Source organism: Schistocerca cancellata, chromosome 4 (assembly GCF_023864275.1).
Source record: "Schistocerca cancellata isolate TAMUIC-IGC-003103 chromosome 4, iqSchCanc2.1, whole genome shotgun sequence".
Taxonomy (NCBI): domain Eukaryota; kingdom Metazoa; phylum Arthropoda; class Insecta; order Orthoptera; family Acrididae; genus Schistocerca; species Schistocerca cancellata.
Genome location: NC_064629.1, coordinates 637,713,558 through 637,719,557, shown reverse-complemented (window position 1 = coordinate 637,719,557; position 6,000 = coordinate 637,713,558). Strand labels below are relative to the sequence as shown.

General features: G+C 35.7%; 1 protein-coding gene across 1 annotated transcript in view; it reads right to left on the bottom strand.

Annotated features, from left to right (window-relative positions):
• Window positions 1–2,649: 2,649 nt before the first annotated feature.
• Window positions 2,650–6,000, bottom strand: part of LOC126183506 (guanine nucleotide-binding protein G(i) subunit alpha) — a 39,165-nt gene continuing 35,814 nt past the window's right edge. The window contains exon 7 of the mRNA XM_049925554.1: window positions 2,650–4,615. The gene's annotated coding sequence lies outside the window, so the exon portion shown is untranslated. The remainder of the gene's footprint in view (window positions 4,616–6,000) is intronic.

The following is a 6,000-nucleotide window of genomic DNA, read 5'->3' as shown; positions in this document are numbered from 1 at the left end:
ATATCTCTGCCTCGTTAGCGGACAAGAAATCAAATCCAAGTACACCGTCATAACGCATTTCGTTATTTGAAACTACTTGCACCCTTGCTGTGTATTTATCTTTACCTTTATTTTCACCTTCATCTTGGCCTTGGCCAAGAATTAATTCTACAAGTCAGGGGCGCCAGGGGAACGGCGATGCACGAAGAGTTAACACGTCCCTAGCAGTCAACGGGTTAACATATATCACTACCAAATATATATTATTTGTGTATGTCACATCTTTAGTCTCCCAACGCCATCCGTAGGATCAATTAGGGTATATTAGCCCCACATTTTTATACAAAGCTGGTACACATGTACGAACGGACACATTTACATGTACAAAACAGGTGGAAAACAATGCTTTTTTTGTGCCTTGAAATAAATTTGAAAAAGTTTATTCAAGTGCTTTGGGATATACATGTACAATATTTTTGCTCTTTCCATCCTCCACAAACTGCTGCTCTGTACCTCCCTGAATTAAACATCTAAGTCACCCCCTCTTCACCCTATCCTTATGGGTGGTAGATGGTTCTTACCCTCACAAAACCCTCTGCAGGTGTGCACAACAACAACAAAAAACAGCTTACCAAAGCTTCGTCAGAATTGGATGAATGCTATACGAACACATGTAAGACAAGCAAACAAATCTTCATTTTTATATACTGGACACGTGATGATGGGACTCAAACATTTGATCATACAAGATAAATATGTACAACATTCAGTTTGACATTTAGGATAGTTAGTTAATTTCAAGAACTGTTGTTATACAACTGCTTATATTTGCAGCAGAAGGCAGTTACTCTTCCACACCGCTATGTGCTGTCACCATTTAGCACTGGAATAATTAATAATCTTACCAAAGCCAGTACATGTCATGCCACTAAAACCTATGTTGTAGAGGATCTTTTAAGTTTTTACTACATTATTTCATGATTCTCAAGCTCTTTTTAGTGTTTTCATAGTACCTAAAGAGAACAGAAAAAAATTCCTGGCAACATATTCTGCATTTGGACCACCACCCTCCCCAACTGTAATCCCACAGTACGAGAAAACACAATAAGTTTCACGATTTGCTTCAGTTTTTCAAGAATGGATAACGCACTACATTTTACTCCAATGAAAACCACTGAGAATGTTATCTCAAAAATTCCATTTGCACATTTAAATAACTGACTGCCTCAAACATTTATCACAAATTAACCGTCCACAATCTAGTGGTTCTTATAAAAATTTCATATTTATTGCTTATTCATATAGAAAATCTTTGCTAGAGGGTCCCTTCCTCTTCTATAGACTCTTTACAGCTACATGATGTGGTGCAATTGGCTTCGGTGTTTAAGGCGCTAATTGACTAACTTAATAATAAAATTTCAAAAAATACCTAACCAATCAAGCTCAGGAAACTACGCCAGGTAAGCTGGTCACTGGTGAACTTTCTGTGCAAGATATCACAAGTCGGCAGTTATGAAGATACGTAGTTACCACCCTGCTCAGTAATTGCCATTAATGTCTACTCTTGAAAGGTACTGTTCCTCAGTTGTCACAACTAAGGAAAAATCCTGGGCTGTAAAGAGATTTAAACTGAATTCAACACATGACAGATACTGAGCACTCTCCTAGAGTAGTAGACCACTAAATGATGAATCTTAGTTTAAAATGTACTGGAATACGATTGCTGGGCACAGAGAAATTCCAGCTGACTGACGGAACATTCATTCACAGATATCCTACACATACCAGTCTGCAAACTCTTCCTCCTCCTCCTCCTACTACTACTACAGACAAAGTAATTTCTGGAATTTCCTGCCAGATTAAAACTGTTTTCTGGGGTGGGACTCGAACATGGGACCTTTGCCTTTCATGATACTGTACAGACTGAGCTATCCAGGCACAACTCACGACCTGCCCTCACAGCCCTATCTTCTTCCTTCAAACTTCATAGATGTTCTCCTACATACCTTATATGACTAGTGCTCCTGGCACAAAGGATATTGCAGACACATGGCTTAGCCAAAGCCTGAGGATTTTTCCCACAATAAATTTTCACTCTGCAGTGGTTAGGGCATGTCCTGTGTAATGCTTGGCTAGCTCAGTCAGTAGAGCACTTGGCTCAACCATGTCTCCACAATATCCTTTATTCCAGAACTGCTATTCCCACAAAATACGAAGACTTCTATGAAGTTTGGAAGGCAGGAAATCAGGTACTGGCAGAAGTAGGGCAGTGGGGGTGGGTCATGATTTGTGCTTGCATAGCTCAGTCGGTACAGCACTTGCCCATGAAAGGCAAAGATCTTAGGTTTGAGTTCTTGTCCGCACAGTTTTAGTCTGCCGGAAAGTTTCATATCAGTCCAAACCCTAGTGCAGAGTGAAAATTCATTCTGGGAACATTACTTTTAATAAAACATTATCAGTAATGGACACCTATTGCACTACTTTTCTTCCCATGCTAATAAAATAAAACTAGCCCATAAAACAGCAAAATAAAAATTAATCTTGCCATATCTTGGTGCTGCACCACTGAGGGAAATAAAAGATTTCAAGATTTTGAAATTCAAACAGCAGTTGTAAACACAAAAATTCTAATACTAATGGGGAAGACAGGATGCAGGTAACCAGTAAAAGTCTACATAAATAATACTTTATTACAGAAATTCTGCAGTTTTATATCGGTACAACTTTTGCTCCTTACAATTCTTTATCAGCCAAATACAAAAGACTACGAGGATTTGTATGCAGTTTACATAAGATCAAAATGCACCATACACCTCTGTAATTTATGACGCATAACACGAAGTGTGATATGCCATAAAGACAGATTCACGATTGTTCTGTATGTACACATTATACAAAAGAGTACTTTACAATGCTATAAAAAGCTAAGGCCCAATGATTATGAAACCTTTTACTGGAAGAGATTTGTATTTGCAAATAAAAAAAATCTGACATAAAAACCTGGACTGTAATTTCAAAAAAGGCCTAACCTCAGCATTGCGCTTTCCTAATTTAAGAGGATCTGGAGAAATATGAAATTTCTCAACAGCTGCATTACAGCTCAAAAGCAAATTACACACAATGTTGTTATAAACATTTTTCATGGAAGTACTGGCAGTAGCCAATTTTAAATTCACGGTTAATTTTAAAAATATTTGAGTAAAAATTTAGCAAATACTACTCATTTTAAAAATATGCCCAATTTGTTTATAGAAAATAACAGGTAACAAAGGCAAGTCATTAAGCCTAGAGTAAGAAAATAAGTTATATGGGAGAAAGATCTTAAGTTAAAAATATTAGTATAAAAATTGTTATAGCCTGAGACGCAGTCATATAAACAAAAAATTCTCATAACAAAAAAAATGCAATTATCATGGGCAAGTGGACTCAACCAACAGTCATCATCTGTGTTTGCAAGCACCATGCATTCACTTATTTCACAAATGTCTAGTTTCCATAACCTTTAGTAATACCATTCCTCCTGAAAAATGAACAACCATAGCTACTCATAACACATCAGATTTTAATATTGTTTTTGTTACCACATCTGGATAATAAGTGCCTATATCCATCAAAGATTCCACTGTTCTTACAGAGCTTTGCCTACAACATACTCTGAGCACATAAAACCTCCATCATTAAAATTTCATACCGTAACAAATATTACAAACCTAAATCTTTTAAAAAATAACCAATATCAATCTACACATTTACCAAAAAATAAACATGTAATGTGCATTTAAGAAGTGCAGAATAAAACTAAATACACAGTCCAACAGCAATAAGATCTTTGTTTGTTTCTCATATCTGACCTCATAAGTTTATACAAAATGGTGCCAAAATATAAACAAAACCAAACACACACACACACACACACACACACACACACACACACACACACACACACACAGCAAATTGATATGTCTGACAAATTTTGCAAAACAGAGTTTCTGTTAATGTACATTAACAACATATATGTGAAAGTCATTCCAAAACTGACTACATTTTTGAGATACATGAAAATATTTCTGGAAAAAGCTACATTATACATGAGATTCAGAGCAAAACAGCTCTCAGACATCATATGCAGCTATCACAGCTGGTTTCTTCATAAAACACCCAAGTATACATTTTTGACACCTATGTATGATAAAAGCGTATTTCTCACAGTAAAATAAATGCAGAAAATACTTCACAGTTATACAATCATGTCATAAATTCACCTTCAAGGCAAAAAATAAAGTTTATGAAAATACACTCTGTCAATACATCTCATCTTTTGGGTGAACATTTCAGTACAACCCATTTAACTAACTTCAAGTAACTCACTAGAATGTTACATGTAAATAAATGCACTGACAATACTGATTCTTTTTCCAAAAAATGAATCAGCAATGTCATTTCTGTCACTTACAAACTATTATGCAGCTGCTTTGAGGAAACTTAACAGTGTATACACACAAAGTTGTAAGCAGATAGAACTTAACTGTTACATCATCATGTTTTGGATGTTCTGATTGTATATGTAACCTCATATTAAGCATGTGAAGAAAATTGTGCAAAGTATCCAGCAGAGGTTGGGCAATGATGTTCCTACCTGCAATCAAACAGAAATAAGTTATCATTAATTAGTACCTGCTACACACTAGACCAAAACAAAATCTACAAAGTTAAAAAAACTTGACATTAAAACGGCAACAGCATGATGGTTAAAAATTACATAAATAATGAACCATTTCTTCGTTAAGAGTGTCAGAATAAGCATAACCTTAATCTGTAGCAGACTTACTTTACTGCTGCTCACTGTGACCCTGTACCAAAATCTCACATTAACCACATATTTTTTACCAGTTGTAAAATGTTAGTCTCGTATTTTAACATTTTACTGTTGCGTCAGAACTCCAAATATAAATAACTGAGAAGCTTTCAGACAAATCCTTCAAAATTAATACATGCATACACATCCACTCATCCAACACTCATGGATGACTACATTGTGCTAACACTAACTGAGAATACAGCGAACTTACGCATATTGATGTCATTGCAAAATACTTCATGAGTGTGACAGGAAGCTGACAGAGAAGCCCAAAATCATTATTTTTAGCCCATTGACAATTCTCTTTTGAATGAATATAGCCTACAGGCTGAATTCATTTTTTTTTTTTTTTTTGTTTTGTGAAATTTTATGCTTTAAGGAGAATTTGGCATAAAAATGGTAATGAACTGTCAACTGATTTTAAAGGTATTTTAAGAAGGTGCAGAACCATAGAAAATTACCCTTTGGCACTTAGGAATAAAAGGCAATACAACTTGCATATTTGTAATTTTTCCTTTAAGAATGGTCCCTTCCTGAACGATTAAAGCACTCAGTAGTAAAGCCACACTATATAAAGGGGAAAAATGGATAATTTCGACAATTTTAGACCTATTTCTATGCCATTGGTGTTTCCTAAAATTATTGAAAAGGCTGTGTATGTAAGGACAATTTATCATTTTCTTTCAAATTCACAGTTTTAGAAGTGGTTTAACAACTGAAAATGCTATATTCCCTCTGAGGTACTGGATGGATTAAACAAAAGGTTTCAAATGCTAGGTATGTTTTTTGATTTAATAAGGCGTTTGATTGTGTTGATCGCAAAATATTGCTCCAGAAGTTGGACCATTATGGAATACGGGGAGTAGCTCACAATTGGTTCACCTTTTACTTCAACAACAAACAGCAAAAGGTCATTATCCACAGTGTTGAGAATGGCTATGGTGTGGGGTCTGGGTGGGGCACGGTCAAATGGAGAGTGCCCCAGAGCTCAGAGCTGAGGTCACTCCTATTCCTTATTTATATAAACGACATGCCCTCTAGTATTACAGGCAATTCTAATATACTTCTGTTTGCTGATGACACTAGCTTTGTAATAAAGGATGTTATCTGAAATGTTGGCACTGTTTCAAATCGTGTAGTTCATGACCTAAATTCATGGTTTG